The sequence below is a fragment of the Ictidomys tridecemlineatus genome, unplaced genomic scaffold (genome assembly GCF_052094955.1).
Source record: "Ictidomys tridecemlineatus isolate mIctTri1 unplaced genomic scaffold, mIctTri1.hap1 Scaffold_55, whole genome shotgun sequence".
In the NCBI taxonomy this organism is placed as follows: Eukaryota; Metazoa; Chordata; class Mammalia; order Rodentia; family Sciuridae; genus Ictidomys; species Ictidomys tridecemlineatus.
The window spans coordinates 762,399-785,843 of record NW_027523660.1 but is presented as its reverse complement, the minus strand read 5'-3'; the positions used below and the strand labels follow the sequence as shown (position 1 = coordinate 785,843).

Below are 23,445 nucleotides of genomic sequence, written 5' to 3'. Positions count from 1 at the left end.
TCTTGAAAGTTAAACACTTTCTAACTATTTCACTTCATTTTATTGTTACCTATATTCTTGAGGGTATTTATTATTGAAGTTATTATTTTTGTGTGGTGGAAATGTGCTGTTAAAGTGGGACACTCATAATTAACTATGTGTTAGTAACTGTAAGTTGGTAGTTTGAAATTGCCCAGAATGAGACTGTTTATATCCCAGAAATTAGCATATGCTACAAATCAGAGGTCCTCCTCCCTGACTTTCCTCTACCTCCTTGTATTTCTCTGGTTCTCTCAGAGAATTGTTGTAAAGATTACATTAAGCAAGATGGCCTAAACTCTTTTTTAGTTAATAAATTTTTCATGCTAGATAATTTGGGGCAGTGGAAGGAATGTGTTTTTCCAAGTCTTCACTGTTTCTCCAAGGCAGTGGCTAAGATTGGCAGAGTGGCCCAGGGCTGGAACTATTAGGGTCACCAGCATTTGCATTACAGCTGAACCCACCTTTAACAATGAGTTCAGCTACAACTTGTTTTATTGTGGCAAGAGACATTTGGGTCCAATATTTCCTTGAAGTTTGGAATATCAAGAGAATAATTGATTTCAATGAATATTAAGGGGCAAAAAATGAGATTAGATTACATAGGAGAAATAAATGACCCATCTTGAAATATAGTATAAAATTTCAAAATATTTCTCTTAATTTTTAATTTTTTCATATGTGTCTTTTTCCTTATAGCTTATCCTATGAAAAAAGATTCCAAAGGCTGTATTGACTGTTTGGGGGCTAGCAACAATCTTGGTTCAGTTTTATTGCTGCATGCCCCAAATTTTGGTGGGTATAAATGTATGTGTGGCTTGAAAAAAAAATCGTTGGAACTAATCTGCCTTATACTTCCCAGGACAGAAGTTCAGATGGTGCCCTAGGATGAGTAAAATCAATTGTGATTCCCTTGCCTCTGTCATGAGAAGCATCTGTGTTTCAAAGAGTGGTGTGAAAGAGCAGGGAGAGCTGTGGACATCCAGCTTATTACACCCCCATCATTTTTCTGATGTTGAAATAGGTAGTCATCATTCTTCTCCACAATTCGAATGAATAAAGCATCACAAAGAACCACAGTTGATTAGATTCCTAATAACTGGTTCACAATACTCACTTGAACAAAGATAATGAACTGACTTTTAATTAAAGGAGAAATAAAGAAGATTCTCAGAGGGTAGGGGCAATTTCATGTTCTAAAGTCTGGATCTATAAGATTCTAAATATAAAATTAATAACTATATAAATACATAATTCACGTGAAGGATATTATCAAAATGATGAGTTTCTCAGGCTGTCCTTCTACATAGGTTCTGCAGCATGTGCCCTAAGGGAATTTTCTCCCTCTCATTTCTGTCACTGAAAAGCAGCACTATAGTTCTAAAGGGTGGTGAAAATGAGGCAGTACATGTGAAAGTCCAGAGCCAAAACTCAAAATCAGCTTGTGAATAATGAGGGTATCCTACACCAGGGCAGAACTCACTGATTTCAAATGTTTATTGCCAAGTACAAAATCAAATTAACCTGTTTATTGGTGCAAGGGGCAAATTTGGGTTTCTTGATTAACCAGCTTATCTCAATTGTTATGGGCCCTTTGTGTCCAGTGTATTTCCATAGTCAGAACTACATGGTCCCTTCAACTCAGAAAACCCTGACATGTGCCTTTTAGACTTTGAATATGTGTAGTTTATCAAATATCATATTTTTATTATTAATAATTATTTTTCCGTTCTAAAGATTAATCTCAGGGCCCCAACTGCCATGCTTTTCTAATGGTAGATTAGTCTGCTAATACTAAATTCATGCCCAAAAGATCCCATTTAAAGAATAGTTTTTAGTGGCATCCAATTATGTAACCTTATTGAGATGAACAATTGAAATTTCAAACTAATGTTCAGTCCCACTGTAGATTTTCTAAATGTGGGGAAATAAATAAACGAAGCAATTTTTTATTAAAGATTGCGTTTTCTACCTTTGGTTACTTTAGAAAGTTTTTTTTTTCACCTCAACATCTGTATAATATCAGTTTATGACAAATTGTGGCTACAAATTTAAAAATCATTATCACTCCAGTTTTTCATGTTTTAATGTGCCAGGTTCTAACAAGAACCAGAATAATCCTCCTCCACTAGTAATAAAATCCTTTGTGATTGCCCCCAAGAGATAGCACTGTGATGATTAGCTACTAAGTAAAGCATCACAGGTCCTGCAAATAAATCCACTGGAGGAAACAAAATTTAAAGCCATAACCCTCATATTGTTCTGGTTCCTGTCAGTTTTGATGTGAGTTCTGCATCACCCTTGTGGCCCAAAAGAGGTACTATTTCTCCCCAAGTGTACTGTTTAATGCATTTTAAACCTTGGGATATTGCAATTTGGATCAACAGCACATGAATCAGTAGACCTCTGGAGGTCTCAGAATATAGTCAAAATTGTAATGATATTTTGGTATGTGATCATGGTAAATCACAAATATGTAGAAGGTCCTTACTTTTTGAGAATATTATTAAAATGTCATGGATTTTCAAAAGGAGAAGGATTAACATGTATAAAAAGTTGCTTCAAGTAAGATGTGAAGTATTAAAAAGTGAACAAATATAGCATAGTAGGTATGCATTAATAAATGGTTGAAGGAGAATATTTTACTTGTAAGCCAATTTAGGAAACTAAGGTTTATCTCAGTAGTGAGGCTTAGTTGAGGAGAGACAGGAATGGGAGAGTGTACCTCCATCATTTGTACCCCTCACATCTGGTGAACAGGAGACTATTTCACATGCTTTTCCTGACCCTTACCTTTGCATCTGCAGTTGGGCATATAAAGTTGAAACCTTATGTCTAACATCAATTGAGACAAACTCATGAACAAAAAAATCATAAATAATCTCATCAGTTCTATCAGCAAGCACCAGATTATGGTCAGGTGAACTCTAACTAAATGCCAATTTATAGAGAAGATGTTAGTGGAACTTTGTCATTAGTTTTATGAAATTATCATAATCCCACCATAATTTACTCTAAGTTGCCTTTAGCGAGCATCTCTTTTTAAAATAAAGAGCATAAACTTTTTAAAAATAGGTAAATATGATAAGACTTGTGAAAGTGGAATTTACAAAAGCTCATGTTCCTCAGATTTTCAAAATAATGCCCATAATGAGGAGGCTTATGTGATATAATTCAATATGCATTTAGTAGCAAAGAGAGACAGAAATGAACTCACTATAGGTAGTGCTGAGTGACCACACACAGCGCTACATGTCTTCCTTACAGACTTCATAAAGATACTGTGCCTGTTTTCTTCTTACAGATGAGGAATGGAAACTGAGAGAGTAGAATTAACTGTCCAGGTCCCCACAAGATTTTCCCAACATCCCAGGGCCTCTGAATGTGAGACTCCTATTGCCAACTGCCATTCTATTTTTGGGAAGACACTCCAAGATATTTTGAAAGTCCTGAAAGACAAATAAAATTGGACAAACATTCCAGATTGGAGCAAGTTTTCTGTAATGGTGCCAAGACATGGTCTATAAACAGAAGTCATTGGTTGGTTAGAGTAAGCATGCTATACCGGGAGTTGGGGTGGAAGATGGTCGGGCAGTTGGTAGGAAACCTTAAACATCAGAATGAAGAGCTTTTATTTTGCAAATGTTGCCATTGGGTAGCAATTGAAGATGTCTGGAATTCAGTATTGACATGATATTAAGGTTAGACACTTACTGAATCTGTTTGAAAATTTGCTTAACAAATTGTTTTCTTATATTCCATAATGTGAATATTGCAATTCTTTCCATGTCAACCAAAGAAGTAAATAAAAAGCCCACTTACTGATAAACTCTGACCCCCAAGTCCTGCATGTTTGGGCCTAGGCTGTTTCCCTAAGCTCATTGCCTTTGTCTTTGTATGTTCACTAGTATATAGGGAATATCATGCTTATTTATGAGGAGACCAAATAGGTATTAACCTTAGAGCCTACGCATTTATTCTTCTTGAATTCATTTTCCCCAAAACAGCACCTCCCTCTGCCCTCCCAAACTCTATTAGTGCCATTTTACTTTATAGTCTGTTGTTTGCTATAAAATTATTTTCTGGATTATTCCCATCTGATACTGTTGGCTTCTTTGTTTTCTTTTGTCTTACTAAAGTTTGGTTACCAAAAGGAATGGAACTTGACTTTGTTCATTGTTATACCGAAGACTCGCTGGAATAATGGAGATGTTGGGGGTCTAAAATTAAGTGCCTCTTTAAGAAAAAGAATAGAAAGTTATCAAACAGAATAGAAATGAAAATTAATATTTACTCAGAATGCTAGAAAAACTTCATTGTAAAGTTTAAATATAAGCATTGTAAGTATAATCATTACAAAATCTAGAAAAATAATATTTTATTATTTTACTGCCTGACCCACTCCTATCCCTTTTCCTCCCACAATTTTTAGTAACATTGTTTCTGATTGACTCTCATAACCATTTTGTCCTATAATTTTCTATAAAGAGAATACAAAATTATTCTTTTTACTAGCATGGAGGATTGAATTTAAATTACTGAGAGTTTAGAAAGCCTTTCAACATCAAAATGCATTATTGCTAATGTCTTTTAAATTTTAAATTATGGTGAAATACAAAAAGAAAAATTTGGTGCTAGGCTATAGCTCAGTGGCAGAGCTCTGGCCTAGTATGTGTGAGACACTGTGTTTGATCCTTGGCACCGCATAAAAATCAATAAATAAAATAAAGGCATGCTATCCATATGCAACTACAAAAAAAAATTTAAAAAGAAAAATCTCTGAAGTTCCTTAGCATTTGAGCCATAATGTTTGAAAGATTATTGCAGAGAATAGTTTCTGGCTTTATGCATTTCCAACCTGCTTCTTCTCCACCACACACACTTCCTAGTCCTGGTGGCCCTAGTACATAGGCAAAACCTCTGACCCTATATTTCACTATTAAATGGGATAACTTTGTGTAGTGAGCAGTAGGAGTGTTTTGGAAGCAATTCCTATACCAGGATACAATAACCTAACTATAAACAGAAGTAACTGTAAATCACATAAATAAGCCCCAATAAACCTATCCTCAGTGCATCCCTAACTCAACTTCTCTTAGCTCAGTTCCAGAAATAACCAAGATCCATTTAAACACTACACATCAGATAGAAAGATGCTAGGATGCAAAAAAGACAGCAATTATAACCTTGCAGTTAAATCATTTTGCTTTTGCAAATTTTGCATGTGACTGAGAGTTTACTTCAAGGCCCCTACAAGAACCTTGAAAAAAGATCTCTGCAAGTAAGGGGCTCTAAAAACCAAGCATTTTTAGCTTTGCTGTGAATTCACTTCTGCCAGCACCTAAAGGTATTTGTAGGTACAAAGTAGACTCCAAGGGGGGGGAATATATATATATATATATATATATATATATATATATATATATTATATTCATATTATATATATAATATATACATATATATATACATATATATATATATATATATATATATATATATATTATATATAGTGTGTGTGTGTGTATGTATGTCATGTTTTATCAGGAAAGCAAATACAGAAAATATATATACACACAGACATAAATTTATATATATATATATATATATATATAAATTGTTAAATGAATAAGAAAGTACTTCTTTGTTTTTCTTTCATAGAATTGGTGAATTGAGGTGTCTTACATTTAATTGAACCCATTAACTCTAGATTTTATCTATCATATTAAACTATGTTAACTCTGAGTGATTTGGGCACTATTCTCAATATAAAATATGTCAAGAAAATATATTAATGAGAAGCACGATACATTGACTCTTTTCCTTTCTGTGGGGAAATGAACAATTTCTGTGCAGTTTTATCATTCCATCAAGTGCACCCACTCACAAGTACAGGGCTGAGCCAGTACTTAGAATGTCTTATTACGGACATTATGGGAAAACTTTTCTCAGTGAATATGTATGTCTTTTTAGGAAGAATAAATGCTAGCCTGTGACATTTATTATTTTTGCAACATCTAGGAAAGGAGTTTTTTGTTTTTTTTTTTTTTAACTGACATAGCAGCTAGAGGGAGCTGAAAATTTTTAATGTCCATATTTTCCAGATGATATAAAAATATAACTTTACTTGAATTTTAATTTAACTGTCTAATATGAAACTAGGGATAATAATAGAAAGGAAATTCGCTGGTCAGGTAACAAACTTCGTATTGAATGGGATTTGCTTAGAGTTCCTGGCCTTCAGAATGTTCCTTTCACACTCTTGCCCAAGGTTGCTAGATCAGACACTCTGGTAATTTAAAGAACGTATAAAATCAAATGATGCCTTATAAAACCAGACTCTTGAGTGTACATTTAAGTGACATTGAAAAGCCATGTGCCATTTTTTAGGTCTAGAGGCTTTTAAAGAACACCAGAATCAAAATATGTCTTGCAAATGCTGATTTTTTCTTCTTCTAGGCATTCAGATGGATACAGTTGAAAAAAGATAAAAGGTTATGAGGCAAATAATGATCTATTGACAGCAAATCTATGGATTACTGCTAGGCTTTTATTTGTGTGCTTAATTTAAGATGATAGAATTTTTGTGATGCTTTGTGTGAAAATACTAAGCAATCCTGAATCAAATACAGAAAATATTTCCAACATTTACATTTTTGTCACTTTCACATTTTTTAAAAACTTCAAGACAATCTTGGGGCCTAATTGGATGTACACAGTATTTAATATCAAAGAACAAATGTAGGTGCAGCTATTCATTTTGGATATTTTGGAAGGAATATATATGTATCCATTTGATGGTAGATTTTTCTGGGAGGTGATGTGCTTTGGTTCTAGAGCAGTGAAAACTTTGAGGTACTCTGTCAAGGACCATGTTACTGGCCATATTGATTTTCTGATCATAGTAAAATCTTTTTAGTCTCTTGCAGATAATTTGCTGCTGTACTGCTGTTTACTGCAGCTTGAGGAAGGGAGGAATAGATCATTTTGAAAGGATTAAGAGAAAGGATAAAAATTATAGGCTGTCTGTTAAAATACCCTGATAATGTATGTTTGTTAAAAGTAGAGTAGGGTGAGTCATGTTTTACCAGGAAAGCACAGATGTGTTTCAGTATGATTAGAAAAAGGTAAAGATTTTTGTCCTTAGTATCATTCAGCTAGTGTAATGAGCATTATTGATTAAAATGTTAGGATCAATAAAGATTTAAAGTTGCAGTAGAGGAGACCTTACAGAAGAGAAAAAGGTTACGGTCTGTTGAGTAGGCAGGCAATTAAATGCTTTGTAGAAAATTGATTTCTTAAACTTGAACTGTCAGTTACTCTGCTTGGTCTTCATCAGCATGAGTTCTTCTGCAGAATATGCACAGAAAACAATATGCATTTCTATAAGACTCATACACTAAATATTCGTGAACATCGTGCACAATGAGAAGTTCATTATTTAAGGTTTTCCAAAGAATTCTCCATAATGGTAATGAGGAATGATGAATGATACCTTTCAAGTCATTGAGCAATCAATAAACTTAACATTGTTTCTTCTTAGAATTTTTTTTTGTATATATATATGGTCAGATTCTAGTATTTAAACAGTAATGTTTTAAATCTCTCTTTTTCTCAACTTATCAGTATCAAAATATACCAAATGTATTGGACTTTTTGTGTTACAGCCTCATAACCAAGGATAAGGAGTTAGATATTCCTCACACAGAAGCAATTCCCCTGCTATTTGTTGTTTATTACTGTTATTTATAGAAGATAATCTGGACTGATCTGGAAAAATCTATGAGTAGGATACCAAACCATACAGGGGTCAGTGCCAGAGTGGAGAAAAGACTATAATCAAACTATCAACAAGTCAAGAAAGGAAGTAAAATCCACTAATACAAATTTTAGGAAAAACATCTCAAATTAATGAGCATATTTTTGAAAGTGTATACAAAAATAACCCTAAACAATCCAGAGGCCAGTACCTAAAAATACCAACAACTAAACATGGGCTTTAATGGGTGCTATGGAGAAAAGGTGGAAAGGTATAAAAAAAGGCTTAAGTGGGAGGAAAAGAACAAATGCTGACCAGTCCCCTCACTTCTGATTAGGAGACATTTCTTGGGGCTATTTTTTGCATTATATTTCCATATAACTAATTTAAATTTCTTTTAAATTTTTAAAAATAATGTTTTAGATTGGGTCCAAAAAATAATTTTTTAAAAATCAAACTTGACCTTAGTGAAACAGTGAATTTCACTGCTTATTTTTCTAAGATATTTGTGCATGCATTGAATTGCAATAACTATCTATATGTAGAAATGAATGATAAACATTACAAATTCATTTCTTATAAGTTGCATAAAATATCAATAAAAATAATAGTTAATTATAAAGTTATTTAATCGCCTTTGGAGGAGCTCTTTTGCAAACAACTCATTATAGGTTTGCTTCAATTTTGAATTCTTAGTTGTGACTCTATAACATGTTTTCAGGTATTCTGGATAGAGAAATCTGTGGTTCATTGTCTAGCCCTTTGATTTTGGTGGATTTCCGATCTTGTAATCAAGAGTTCACACTGTCTGGAAGAATGTTTTAGAAACCAGTGGGTTCTCACTTCCTCTTGCCTTGGCACACAGGTGCACCCTGAGTGTGACACTGTAGCAAGCCATCATTCTACCCAGGAGCCATGTGCTGCCTCCTGGCTACATTATGCAGGCTATAGATGTGATGCAAAAGCAGGTGAGTCTAATGCTTGTTTAGGGGAGTTTTAGAATTCCCTGTGTATGAAGGTTCCTTTGTTCATTCATCAGGTCAGGTGTCTGACTGGTGCCTTGATGTGTAGGGAACTTTTCCAGACACATGACTTAGTAAGGTAAGTCGTGGGTGAGAAGCAACCCCGTGGGATGAGGCCTTGGTACAGACTCTTAGGTAAGGGTTCTCCAAGAATTTTGGACAACCCTAGAAAAAGGGAGGTCTATGCAATAATCTCAAGGAGTAAAGGGAATTGTCAATTCAAATGGACAGGAATGGATTAGGGGCTTGTGTAAGGGACAAGATAAAGGACATTTGGAATTTTCTGGAAGTTGTAGGTGATTTAGTAAATCTTGAGGAATGGATTGAGAGAGGGACAGTCAAGAAAAAAGATGGAAAAATTGAGCAATCTGCTTACTTATTACATACTTCTGGTGATCTCTCAGACTTCCATGCTATGCTAAGAAGTATATGTTTTATTTCAAGGATAGAGTGCTGACTTCAAATTTTGCTTTAGAGAATGAAAAAACAGCCTTTGGACTGTGTTTAGGTCACTGGAATACTCATAGTTGAGAATGTACTCTCTGAATTAATAGAATGAATGTTGTATGCCATCACCCAGTAGCTTTTTTAAAGAGTAATAGCTTAGTTTTTAACTTTTAAAATTCTTTTAAAAAATAAAATAAAAAAAATGGACTAATTTCAGTTTTCTAATTAGCAAATTGGCTTAATTTAGAAGAAAAGACAACCTACAGAATGACAAAAAATCAAAAGATACTAGATTTTACTTTATTCTATCACCTTTAAGCTACCACAATAGCAAAACTCTTTATTTGCTGCTTTGGTTCAAGTTGTCCAGTGATAGCAAGTGATTATTTTTTAAGGTATGCATTTGCAATTATGACTGCTTGTATTTACCAAAGATTTAGTGTATAACTCCTAAGGAGACACATAAATCCCCTCTGGGCTTGCTCCCAAGATTACAGTACAGAATGTCAACCAAGCCAATGAAAAAAATCAACAAAAGATTACCACTGAGCTGGCACCTGCACTGTAGAGATCAGGTACAGTGAGGGCATATACATGACACTTCTGGGTAAGAACCCAAGAACAGAAGATTGACAACCAAGATCATAGAAGGTCAAAGGATTTGAGTAAAGGTTAGGTCTACCAGAAGTATGGGATAAACTGTTGTCCAGCTGACAAAGGACAAACACTGATGCAAATTGCCAGAGGGCTCAGGAAGAATTTTTGGAGAGTAGATATGCAAGTTATCCTTTAAAAAGTAAATCAAAATAAACTTATGATTAGTCACATTAGAATTGTATTTGCATCGATAATTTTATTTTATTGTGTCTCTCTTAGAGTACGTTTCTAGGAGAACTTGGAAGAGCCATCTCAAAATTGTGACATATGGCAAGAATCCACCTTTTTTTTTAGAATATTCCACTAAGGAGTTTAAGTCACTACATATATATTCCTACATTGTGGAAATGAATAGCTATGATTCTAATATCTTTAACTTCCTAAAACTGAAAATGGAAATAGAGATAAAGTAAAAATGATGTTTTCTAGGCCTAATAACTTATTTCATGGTGCAGAGCTCTTTAGTGCATGGTATATTTATACAGCATTAATACATGATATCTGTAATATCATTTAAAATACTGAAAAGTCATGCAGTTTCTTGTAATGTCTTTATTGATTTCTGAGCTGCATTATTTTTCCAGTATTTATCACTCTTTCCTGCTCCCTATTTTTTAAAATAAATACATTTAGAATACTTTCTTCCTTTCTTTGCTGATTCCTCAGCACCAAGTTATGCATCCCAAATAACTGATTTAAAACTTCTTTGTTGAAGATCTTAGGGCCTGGGGCTCTCTTTTAGTGAAAGCAAGCAGATGTTTCTACAGTATTCTTTCTGAGGCCAATCTTCTTTTCAGTATTCAGCCAAAGTACATGGTGGGTTTATTGGCCAGGATCCAGTCTCCAAGCCAATTCTTACACACTTAGAATCTGAGCAGTTAGAATACAAATGTAAATCAAGAATAGAACGTGGATTTTCTGTCCCTTTTGCCTTCCAACCTCAGAGAAAAATATTTAACAATTTAGACTCAACTTTTCAGAGACAGAGAGGTTAGAAAAGTTTTCATCTTTACTATAACTTGAAGTATTTGAATTATTTCATTATCAATTTGAATGTTTATAATAGTATATATAGTTTATTATCTATGTATTGAAGTTTTGCAATACATAATAAACAATACAATGAATAAGCTAAGATCTTCAGTTTCTTCCTAGAAATGAACTTTTTGTCATGATTTATTCTTATTTATAATTTTAGTATTATTTTCATGTGTATATTTTTTACACATGGCATTTTAATTTGTTGCTTGAGCGTGAAGAAAGGATACAAAATAGAAGGGAAAGTGACCATATAACTTGAATTTTTTGATAATGTTTACAATAACCATAAGCAGCACTTTTATATAACCAGGTTATCTGAAAATATTGAGGTCTAAAATTTCATTTTCATTATAAACTTATTAAAGTTTTCCATGCTAGAAAGTATACATACCAAATGTGATTTTAGGAAGCCTATACAAAAATTGTTTTTGATCTTTTTAGTAAAAGCTGGGATTCCAACATATTCTGTATAGAACTTTGGTTCTAGAATTAGGATTCAACTACTAAAAAGAAGGTGGAGACTAGAACTTGTGTAACCTTAGCTAATTCCTTAGAATTTTTTGTTAGTGCTCAAACAACTAGACCTGTGCTGCAAAGGGGAGCATCTCCAGGCATCTCCACAGTTAATGTGGATTCTTTGACCCACTTTAGAATCTACTGACCAGGTAAGCAATAGATGGCAGAACCAGGTGCCCAGTCTTTAGGAAACCCCAGCTAATGTGCCTTTGAGATTCAAGCCTCAGGAATCTGCCATGTCAGGCCATTCACATCCACACTACAGGCATAGTCCAAAATGCAGTTAACTTCAAAACTGGTAAAAAAAAAAAAAAACCCAGCAGAATCCTGTGAGGTAAGAGCTGACTTCCTGTAAACAAGATATTCATAATGACAGAGGTGATGGCAATTATAATAATATTACCTCCTGGAATTCAGAGAATAGATTTTTTACTACCAGCATGAACTGTGCATCCCCTCAAAAATACACATGCAGAACCAAAACTCTTCACCAAACTCAACTCAGCAGGGGATCATAAATATGTAGGATCATAGGACTAAATGGAAAATTCAAAACTATAAGACTAGAAGATAGCATAGGTTCTTTCCTTCATAAAAGATTGCTGCTTGGTTCTCCAGTTGCACTACAGGACTCGTATAAGGCAAGTTTCAGCTTAGGTCATTGAGAACACTCCTGCTTGACAGGTACATGTGGCGAAATTTCAGAGGTCTATTTTGGTTCTTTTCACATAAACGAGATAACATAACTAGTTTGCTTTGGGTTCCAAATCCACGGTCCATAATCAAGTCCATGATATATAAGATGCACAGGTAAACTTCATTAAAATTAAAACTTAAACTGTGAAAGACATTATGAAGAGAATGAAAATACAAACTACACCCTCAAAAAAATTTTTTACAAAACTCATGATAAAAGAATGGAATTAAAAATATACAAAGAACACTTCAAACTTCTCCACAATAAAACAAACAACCCAGTTACAAGTTGGGCAAAAGACCTGAAGAGATGCCTCAACAAAAAGATATTCAGACAGCAAAAAAGCCCCAGAAAAGCTGTTCCACACCCCATATCATCAGAAAAATCCAAATTGAAACGATGAATACCACTGCACACCTGCCAAAGTGGCCAAAATCCAGAACACTAGTAAGACCAAGTGTCAGTGAGAGGGCAGCATGACAGGAGGGCTCTCTCTATATGGCTGAAAGGGGACAGCTGCTGGAAAGAGGCAGGCCGGGTCTCACAAAGCCAATATATGTTTGCCACATGATCCAGTGATCACTAGTAATTTTTCTAAAATATTGGTAAGTTACATGCACACAATTTTCCGCCCAGGAGTGTTTATAAAAGCCTTATTCACACTGGTCAAAACTCAGAATCAAGAAGGATGTCTTTTTGAAACTGATTTGAAAAACAAACTGTTTCATCTGAAGGTGTACATTAGTCAGTGATAAAAAGTGAGCTATAAGCTATATAAAAATACATGGAGGAAATTCAAGGGCAGATATTCAGTGATGAAAAGCAATTTGAGAAGGCTACATGCTGCATGATTCTAACTACATGACACTCTGGAAAAGACCACCCTCAGGACAGTGAAAAGACACAGTGTTTGTCAGGGTGAAGGAGACTGGGGAGGGATGGACAGCAGGCATAGTGGAATTTTAGGAGAGGATTAATTATGTGTGATGCAATGGTGATGATACTTGTCATTATCTAATCACTCACCCTTTACCAGATGTGATTAGGAGGAGGTGACTATAATGAGGCAGTCCAGGTACCCCCGCCCAAAAGACCTTGCCATGATTAACCTTCCCCTCTTGTGAGATCAGGATGCCTTGCAGTTTGAAGCTTCCTCTTGTTCTAAATGATCTGTTGGCTCTCCAGAGTCAGACTTCTGTTCTAAAACTCCAGTCAATGTCTGGGCTATGATATTCTACAGAAGTTTTGCAAGATATTATCACTGGGGAAACTAAGGAAGGTTCCATGGGATCTCTTTTTTTTAAACTGAATGTGAATCTATAATTAGTATATAATAACATGTTTAATTAAAATGATATGAAACTATACAAAGATAACAATATTTAATACTTAGAAGATGACTGCAAAACTAAAAAAAAAAATTATCCAAAAAGAAGTTAAACAGAAAAGGATTTAATATAGGGAATTAGGTCACCATAAAGTTTTTTGTAGGAAGGGCAACTGCTGGATAACCATCACAGAACTGGCTCATGACGGTGGTATCTACCTCCAGGACCAGGAATCCAGGAACCCACCAAAGGAATAGGCTATTTCCCCAAATGTTTTACAAAGAACACACACGACTGCTGGAATCAAGAAAAGAAAAATCTTAGCTCACAAACAGTTTCCCCAAATATCCATTTACTTTAACAAACAGGATGACCAGTCGCTACCCTTGGGTCTGGTGTTCCCCCTCTTCCCTGCACTGCCTGGTAGTTTACACCCCGACTGCTCTTCCCAAGGCTTCCCCGGCGACCCGCCACCTCCGCAGTCCCCTGCAGTCTCTCCGGGTCACTGTGGCGGACCAGCCGCGCACACAGGCCCCTCTCCACCCGCCCACCACCCTCTGAGGGAAGCCGGCGGCGCCTAGTTTCCGAGAGCCACTGAACCGCGGGTGGGACCCCACAGTCAGGGGCGGGCCGAGCGCTCTCCACCAAGACGGCCGCTCTCCAGGAGGCGCGCCCCCCCCCAAGTCCTGCCCTCGCCCACGCCCCCCGCGCTCCACCAGCGCTTCCGCGAGACGACTGACGGCGACTCCGCCTCCCACGGGCGCCGCGACGGTCTCGGGCTCCCGCGAGGAACGGGGCGGGGGAGGCCGGTGAGGGTCGCTGCGGTGGCTCCCCAGGGCTGGACGGACCCCGACTGACCGCGCAGGACGGCGCGAGCGTGAGTGGCCCGAACGCCGCGGGGAGAACCACCCAGCGGCCGGCCACCTGCCGGCCCTGTGCAGGCTCCGTCAGGAGAGTCAAAGAGGCGGTGCGTCTTCCGAGTCCGACCAGCATCACCCCCACAGCCGGAGCGCCTGGACCCGGGATTCGCGCCCCACCGGGCACGTTTCCTCGCCCACCGCCCGGCTACCCGGAAGTGCCTCGCGCCGAGCTCCACCCACCCCCTACCGGCGGAGGGGAAGCGCCGGCACGCGGGAAAACCTCCTTTCGCGAGACTCGGCTCACGAAAACCTGGTGTGCACCAGGTGGCGCGTCTGGGCGGCCCTTCTCCTGCAGCCCACTTACCTGTCAGGCCGCACTGCCGTAAGTCCTGCTCCTGCACCCGCGTCCTCACCGCCTCCGGTCGGCCCTTCGCCTAGAAGCCCGGCACGCGGCCCTCCATCTTGCTGCAAGTGGTTCCGCCCTGCGCGCCTTGCGTGCACAGCCTTTCCTGTGAGCAGCAGAGGACCCTGGGAGCGCCGCGCAGCCGCCAGGGGGCGCCCGCTGAGGACGTCTATGGCGAGCAGCTGGGAGTCTACCACAGGTCAGTCCTGGAGTTCTTGGCTTTAGCCCTGGGTGGCTACTCTGCTCTCAGGAGTCAGCTCAATTCTGTTGACTCTAGCTGTAAATTGGGGGAGACTCTGAAGCCCCCTGAGCTGTTCCCTGTTGGCTGTAGGCCAAGCGAAAGCCTCCAAATGTTGCTGCCGCCAAGGGCATTTCAAGGATGCTATGGGAGTAGGTAGATTGCCCACTGGGTTAGCTTCAGCCTTCGGTGGCAGATGCATACTGCCGAGCTGCGCCCCCAACCCAGGCTCGTACAGGAGGTCTCTGCACCAGATTTGAACCCAGATCTACCAGTCTCCAAAGCTACTCAGCCTCACTGCCTCCCTGTGTGATGAAAGAACCAATCCTGCCAATCAGGCCACTTCAGCCCCTGCTGTGGCCACCAAAGAGGAGATGGACAGCAGGAAAACACGGCCTTGGGGCTGCTGGGCCAAGACAGGCCAGCATTGGCTCTCAGCTCTCCTGTGCGGCTGGATGACCTTGATCTGGTCGCTCTCTCAGAGCCTCAGATTCCTCAGGGATATCCCATCCGTATCTGACGCTGGAGCAAGGGTTGAAAGACCGTGAACGTGGGTGGTGGTCCTGGTGCCCAGCCTGTTCAGGAAGCAGTCCCCCCTATGGCCTGGGTGGCTCCTGTAGGCAGGCCATGAGCCTCTGGGGACCTGCCAGATTGGTCCCTTGCAAGAGCTCATCAGACAGCCTTGAGGCAGGGTCCAGCCCTTGCTCACGCCTTTAGCAAACCAGCCTCTCAGGTTGTTTCTGTTTATTTATTTATTGTTTTTGTTTAGGGTTGTTCAGCCACCGACCCACCCCCCCCCCTCAATTGGGACAAGCAGCTCTCCTGCCTGGTGAGGGAATGGCTTCTCCATTTCCTTTCCCTGTCCCTGAGTCCTAGTACCATATGTCCGCATCTCCCAGTTGGCTCCTAGTCAACGTTCAGTTTAGTTTTGTAAATAAGTGGCAGTTTCTCCTGGTGTGTTTTGACTTTGCTTATGTAACATGTGTGTCCCCAACAGAAAAGGGTCGGCTCCTGAAGGGAAAGACTGCCTCCTGTCTCCCCGCCTCGCACACACTCTGTACTCAGCAAAGGGCCTCAGTATTGATTTTGTGGAGTAGCTGAGTGCGTGAATGAGTGGATAAGTGTGTTGAGTGTCAAGGAGTAATAAGAAGTTAGAGAATCTTTGTGGAGGAAGAGCTGATTAAGGGAAAAGCACCCCTGGGTGTGCTGGTGCCCTCCTGTAATCCCAGATTATGTCGGTTAGCAAAACTGTCTCAAAGTAAAAAGGCTGGGGATATAGCTCCGTGGTGAAGAGCCCCTGGATTCAATCCCTAGAAAGAGAAAAAAGCACCTGGGCTCTAGGTTCTTTTAAGCCACAGAAGGGACTTTAGGCAACGGGCAGAAGTCTTATTTCACAAACCAGAAGATCATGAAGCTGCTGAACCCTTTCTTGTTCGGGGTCTAGTGACCATCCAGTTCCTAGTCTGTTCGGTCAGGGCAAGGGTGGAGCTTGTGTGCTGGGGGCCCTAGGCTACCTGTGCTGCCCTCCCCAACCCTCCTCCCTGCCCATCACTTTTTTCCCTTACCCCTCCAGGAACACCCCCAGTGTGCCTGAGCGAGGCCTGCATCTCAGTGACCAGCTCCATCTTGAACTCCATGGACCCCACGGTGGACCCCTGCCAGGACTTCTTCATCTATGCCTGTGGGGGCTGGATCAAGGCCAACACCGTGCCTGATGGCCACTCACGCTGGGGGACCTTCAGCAACCTCTGGGAACACAGTCAAGCCATCATCAAGTACCTGCTGGGTAAGCACCAATGGGGACACTAAGGAATGGGCTGCAGGGGACGCCACCTACTGCACCTGCCAGCCAGGCCTGGTCACAGGAGGGGCTTTGCCCTGTCACTCGCTGTGGGGCCCTGCTGTGTGAGTTATTCATCTCTAGTCTCAGTTTCTTTGTGTAACAGCATTAATAACATCCAAACTGTAGAGTTGTTTTGTTTGAGGTGCTGGGAATCAAACTCAGGGTCTTGCATATGTTAGGCAGGTGCTTTGTCAAAGTTTTGAAACAGGGTACTTGCAAAATTGGCCAGGGTGGCTTCAAATTTGCAATCCTCCTGCCTCAGCCTCCAAAGTAGTTGAGATTACAATCATGAAGGGCTTTGAGCACTACAGAACACACTGTGATGCGTCAGCTCGTCTGTGACATATACCAGGCACACAGGAGCTGATAGCTGTGGTCATTTTATTTTGTGGCTTCAGGATGCAGCATCGTCCTTGGCTAGCATTGACTGAGTTTTGAAAGCTGTGAGCAAATGGAGTCAAGGCTGGACATACCACATCAGACTTTAAGGCCCAACGGAAGTTCTAACAGCTTATCGGAGAGTTAAGTTGTCCACGTAGGCAGGGTCTTCCGTGGCCTCACAGACTCTCCAAAGTACTTTTGACTTTGGGGTTGATGGTTTCATCCTCAGATTCCAATTCCCCGCCTGCCTTTGTGCAGCTGGACTTCTGGTTCATGTTGTTGAATTCCCATCAGCCCCATGGAACCCAGAGGGAGTTGCAGAGCCAGGCTGCACCCCAGTCCTGACTCAAACCCCTTGGCAGTAGGGACCTTTTACTGTTGCCCCCTGCTATCCCCTGTCCTGGGACCCTAAATGCTGGGAAGGGCCAGATTATGAAAAAAAATAATCCATGCAGCCATGCTGGACAGACCTTGGCTTTGACAAATACTCATTAACTTTTTGAAAACCACTCAAGACACCCAAGGTAGGTAAAATGAAGAAGCTACCTGAGAGGGGACAAATCTTCTCAAAAGGACAGTCATCTCCTTACGAGACAGGAAATGATTCCAATTTGACAATTATGAAATCAAGGCAGCTGGGGCTCTTGGTGAAGGTGGGAACATGTACACAGGTGAAGGAGTCCTTGACTCACTCGTGCCTCGTGCTGCGGCACAGCTGCCACCAGGTAAAACCTGCCTGTCCTTTCTCCTTGACCCGGGCATTTCCTGGGTGGGATGCCCCTCAGCACCCAGTGCAGCGACAGCCTCCTGCTGGCCCCCCAGGGATGGAGCAGGGTGGTACTTGAACGTGGAGTGAAGGAATCTGCAGGCCAAGATGGCCAAGTCCCAGCCTGAGATGGCCCCGGGCCATCTGAGGCCACAAAAAGTGTCTTCCAAAGGGGGTGCTGCCTTTTGTTTCAGATCTGGAAGCTCAAGTGGCAAATATGTCTGTGGTTTCAAGGCTACAACTCAGGACAGTCCCTTCCCCAGAGCCCAGTGACACAGCCAGGTGCTGCGCCCCTCCCCTGACTCAGGCAATGGCAAGGCCCTACTGAGGTGGATGGCACAAGGCGTCCATCCTCTGGAGGAGCGCAGTATGTTTCTGGGAATGGGCTGATTTGATTTTGTATTCCTTTAATAAGTATAGTTTTGATTTCTCATATGACCATTAAGTATAAAGGAAAAATCATGACTTTCCCAATTAATGCAACTACTTCTAAAGAATGGATCTGTTTGCTCTAAATGCAATGATTCAGCTGTGGAGTGTAAATTGTTAATGTCTAAAGAAAAACTCCCTGTATTCCTGTCAAGGAAGTTTTTGAGAAATTAAATTAAAATCTAGAGAAGAAAAATTAATGTTAAGAAGATAGATTAGTGCTTAGTACTGGGCAACTTGTTCTTGTTCCTGTGTACAATGGTTTGTGCTCTTACTTTTGTTTGATTAAAAGTAATAACAAATCAACCCCTTGCCGTAACCATGGCACCGGTTCCAGTCAGTAAGTCAAGAAAGAATAGTCAAGGTATAGGCCAATAGTTTGGGACATTTGTAACTATTATTGAAAGTTAACTAAGCAGAAACTGCTCAAAGCAAAACGCGAACTGAAAGTACAAATGCTTGCTTATGCATAAGCCAAGATACATTATTCTATTCTAATTGTAGCTACGTAATATTTTGTTTTGTTTGAATAATGATTCCTGTTTTGTAACCACAAAGTAAAGTAAGCCTGCCAAAATGAAAAGTATATATGATCAACTTCACAAGTAAAGATTGGGATCAACACCTTCACTTTGGTGTCTGTGTTGTTTCTCCACCCCCTCTTTCGCTGACTCCTCACCATCCGTGCGTCTCCTGAGACCCCCTGTCAGAGCTGGTCTCCGACAGACAGGCCTTGGCAGGACCATAACGAAGCAGTGGGTGGTCCGGACATGTAGCGAGGTGGGCTGGGTTCAGTGCCGACTCTCACTGCGGGGTCTGGGCCAGTCCCGGAGCCTGATTTTTCATTGACACACTGGCAACCGCGCTCCTCCAGGTTATAAAATATAATGGGAAAATATGAGTAAAGAGCTCTCCTCAGTCTGCACGTGGTGGTTGCTGTTTGCAGTAATAGTACTCTCATTCCTCACATTAATCCCCACACAGGACTGTACGGTTCACAGAACACTTTTGAACTGTCATCCCATTTTATCCTGTAGGGTGGAAACTGGGGAGGTATCGTTCACCTCATTTGATAGATGAAAAAACTGAGGTTCAGAGAGGTCCTCAAGATAGTCTCATAGTTGGCCTGATTCCTGGTCCTGTGTCCTTTCCCCTGTCCCATGCCCTCTCCTCAGGTATAAGGGACAGACATAGCTCCCTTGTCACTGTGTTGAAGGGAGCACAGAACACTGAGGGCTGAAGGAGAGTGGGAAGGACACTGGCAGTTTTTGAGTGTCTGTTATGTTTTAGGCTGTTTATATCTACTGCCTCTTTAATTCTCATTAACATTCTGGAACTTAGGGATTATCATTCCCATTTTACAGATGAGGAAACTGAGGCTCAGAAATGTGAAATAATTTTGCCAAGAACATACCTTCATTCCAGAATGGAGTGGGGCTGGTGCTCTGGGGGGCAGATAGCATCGAGGGGGGGAGGAAGAAAGATGGGCAATTAGGCCCAGAACCACTCCTTTTGCTTTGTGGTAAAGGGTGCTGGCCTCCCACTGGCCTGGAGCTGATTCTTACTGGGAGGACCTTAGACCTGTGCCAAGATTGGATCCATCCTGTCCTGTTCCCTGTACATTGGCAGGGCTCATGAGGAGTGGCCTCCAGGCCTGGGCCGTAGCCTTACATCACCGTGTCCCTGAGAGTCCTGTTGTACATGGAAAGCTGCTCTGAGCCGGGCACAGAACAGCCGGCTCCAGGCCATCAAACCCTTGACCCCAGGGCCAGGGGCTGACAGTATCAGGAGGCAGACCAGAGAACTGCGAAGTCTGGTGGCCTTGGCCTGAGAGCTTGGCCGCTGCCAAGTGACCTGCTTCTCTCCACCGTAGCTCCAGTCTCTGTGAAATGGAGGAGCCAGTGCCACCGGGAGTGAGTCTGCTGTGACACTGACTGGCACGTGTGGTTCAGAGGGCCACACACAGGGCCTGGCACCCACCAAGGGCTCAGCAGGGCATAGGCGCCCTTCTTGGTGGGGTGGGTTCCAACCAGACTTCATCCTGACAAGCTGTGTGACTGCAGAGGGCCACCAGCCTCTCAGGCCTCAGCTCTCCACCTGTGAAGTGGCGTCTAGCTCACGTGCTGGCTGCGGATGAGGCTCAGTGGTTAAGCGACCCTGAGTTCAGTCCCAGGTACCAAAAAAAAAAAAAAAAAAGTATGGCCTCACATTATCGGGGAAGCCAACAGACAGGCCCCTCACTCCTTAGCCTGGCCCTTGCCTGAGGCTTTCCCACTGTGCTTGGATCCAGTCTCTAGAGTGCCCCCGCCCGGCCCTTCAAGACCCCTTCGACCCACTGCCTCTGTTGAGTCTTCCAAGGGCTTCTTAGGGCCTGAGCTACATCGTGGTACTGCCAGGTTTATTCTACAATATCTACAATATCATATATATTTTGCATAACAAAAAAACATAATGCGAGCTTGTAACAATTCAAGCAATACCGGGATGATAAGGAAAAGTTTGCAGCCTCCTTCCTTCTATCCCAAACACCAATCTACACATGCACACTATTCCAGCAGCATGAGATGTGTCCACGTCACTGATCTGGCAATGAATCAGGTTACCCTGTGTCATCGCTCATGGTTTTGTTTTTATGTTTCCCGCATTTGCTGTTTCATCTTCCTCCCCTCTGTGACAGGCTGTGTCTCTGAAATGGTAGCTCCGTGCGGGACACATTCTGGAGACAGGGCCACTCTGGGGTCCCAAGGGCATAGAAATTGTTTGGCAGCCTGAGACCAGACCACAGAGTTTCCAACTGCCTGGATACTTCCTTCTTGGGGCCCTGAGTTCCAGAAACTTCCCCAGTCACTTCCCCAAAGTCCCGGAGAGGAAGGACAGCATCCCATTTAATCGGTCCACTTCTTCCTCTGGGAGTTTTTATTGGAACACCCTTTCCCACATCACTCCTCAGGAGCCTGAACGAGCCCAGGCAGGCAGAGCGGTAACCCAGGGGGGCAGAGCAGTGACCCAGGAAGGCTGCGGGATGGGGGCTGGGAATTTCATGGTCTCCCTGGCTGCAGCAGGACTGCCTGGCCAGGGACATGTGGGGCCCCCACTTGGCCATCAGGGCAGGACCTGTGTTTGTTTTAGATAAAAACCACAGACTCAGTTCCAACAGTCACAGGCCTCCGGAGCCCCATCCTGCTGGGGAAAGCGGGAGCTGATAAAGAAGGTGCCTTGTTCTGCAGGAGAAAAAACATAAGGATACCATGTGTTTTTGCCATTCCTGGTGCCTACTGCAGGCCAGGCCCTGCACCGAGATTTCATGGACAGCCCATGGGGATTCAGCATCATCCTCACATTTCAGAGACAGGGAGAAGGTTAGGCCCAGGGAGGGGAGGGGAGGCGCCTGCCTGGGAGAGTAGAGCCCACAGCGGCTTGGGCTTCCTGGAATTTGAACCCAGGCCACTTAAGCCTCTCTGGGGACCAGCCACCCCTGTGTGGGTGTGGCCGTGTGTGTACATCTCATCCTAACAGTTCCCACTGCGGCTCTTACTAGTACCACACTCAATTTATAGGTGAGAGGTTGGGTAACTTACTGGAGGTCGCACGAGTCAGTGGCTGAGGCCCAGGGCAGAGGTCCACTCTGGGGTGTGGTAGAGATCCCCAGGTGTCTGTACCTGAACTTCAGACCGACGCTCTTCACTTTCCACTGGTTCCTGGGCTTCACATCCTGGTAAAGGCAGCTGCTTGCCCAGGCTGAGGAAGCCTGGCACCATTCCTGATACTCTCACCCCTCCTCTGCTGGCCCATGCCCCCATCTTGGCCCACCTGATCTACTCCAGTGGCCTCCACCTGGCCATCTTGCTTCAGCACTTGTCCCTGGAGCCCTTGAGTGAGGAAGGAGAGGGGAAGAGGAACTTGAACTTCCACCAGGGCTCCTGCCCCAGCCAGAGCTGAAGCGGGGTCCAGGCACGGTGCCCCTGGAGGGGGCATAGCCCAGCACACACCTGCATTTCCTCTCCATGCAAATCCTGGGTGGCACCAGCCCCATCACCCTCCTCCCCTGAGGTGACATCCTGCCTTGTTAAACACGGACGCTGAGCTCCCTTCTTTGAGCACATGTTGCTGAAGGCCTACTTTGTGCCTGTTCAGGTTCTGGGGACACAGGGATGACTAAGACACAATGTGGGGCAAGGCAGCCCACACAGCCCCACTCCCGCTCCATGTCAGCCTCCTCCTGCCCAAGCAGGGCTTCCTCTGGCCACCTTCCCAGGCCTCTCCCACCATCCTCTCATGGCTTCTGGCACCTACTCCCCTGTGTGGAATCAAACACTCTTGTGACTTTAGTTGCCATCTGTTCACTACTGGGCTGCCAGGTTCCTCGGACAGATCCGTGCATCTCCACACCCAGCCTGGTGGCCACCAAAAACCCACAGCTGTGGGAAAGCCAGTGAGTAGGATCCCAGGTTGCTGGAGGAACTTTGAGCTTGGTTGGGGAGCCGTTCAACAAAGGAGAGAGGGAGGCCATGTTTGAAGGCAGTGTCCTTGACCTCCAAGTGCTAGGGAAGGAAGGGCCAGGCAGCCTCAAGCTGGAACTCAGAATGTGCTGCGATTAGCACAGCCAGGCTGTTCCTGGTGAGCCTTCCATGGGCCTCTTATCTGGGTGGCCTTGGGCTCTGGAGGAGGGAGATGCCAGGCCCTCTACCTGTGCACAGAGCACTTCCCCTAACAGTGGCCCTGGCATTCAGGGTCATGACTGGAGCCAGATGTGGATGGTGAGGTGCAGCTTCTGGGCCTGGCAAATGATGACAGTTCTCCTGCTTGTCCTTTCAAGAGCCTAGCTGCTGGGAAGGGAAAAGCATTGCCACAGAGCTGAGGCCACTGGGGTGAGGGACTCCCCTCTGCCGCCCCATGCTCTGCTTCCTGAGTCGGAGGTGTGGCAGCAACCCTAGCTAGGCCCCCTTTCCCTCTTTTGTCCCCAGGAAGCCTCACACAGGTGTCTCCAGAGCCCAGCAGCAGCCCTTGGTCTCCTGGGCAGGGCTTGCCCCTCCTTGTTCAAGC

The 23,445-nt window shown here is 42.7% G+C and overlaps 1 long non-coding RNA gene and 1 pseudogene across 2 annotated transcripts in view; one reads left to right on the top strand and one right to left on the bottom strand.

Annotated features, from left to right (window-relative positions):
- The window catches only part of LOC144374024 (uncharacterized), a 135,429-nt gene extending 120,565 nt beyond the window's left edge, over window positions 1–14,864 (bottom strand). The window contains exon 1 of the long non-coding RNA XR_013433566.1: window positions 14,707–14,864. This is a non-coding gene — a long non-coding RNA (uncharacterized LOC144374024). The remainder of the gene's footprint in view (window positions 1–14,706) is intronic.
- Window positions 14,252–23,445, top strand: part of LOC144374023 (endothelin-converting enzyme 1-like) — a 39,951-nt pseudogene continuing 30,757 nt past the window's right edge. The window contains exons 1-2 of the transcript XR_013433565.1: window positions 14,252–14,944; window positions 16,557–16,769. The product of XR_013433565.1 is annotated as an endothelin-converting enzyme 1-like (transcript). The remainder of the gene's footprint in view (window positions 14,945–16,556; window positions 16,770–23,445) is intronic.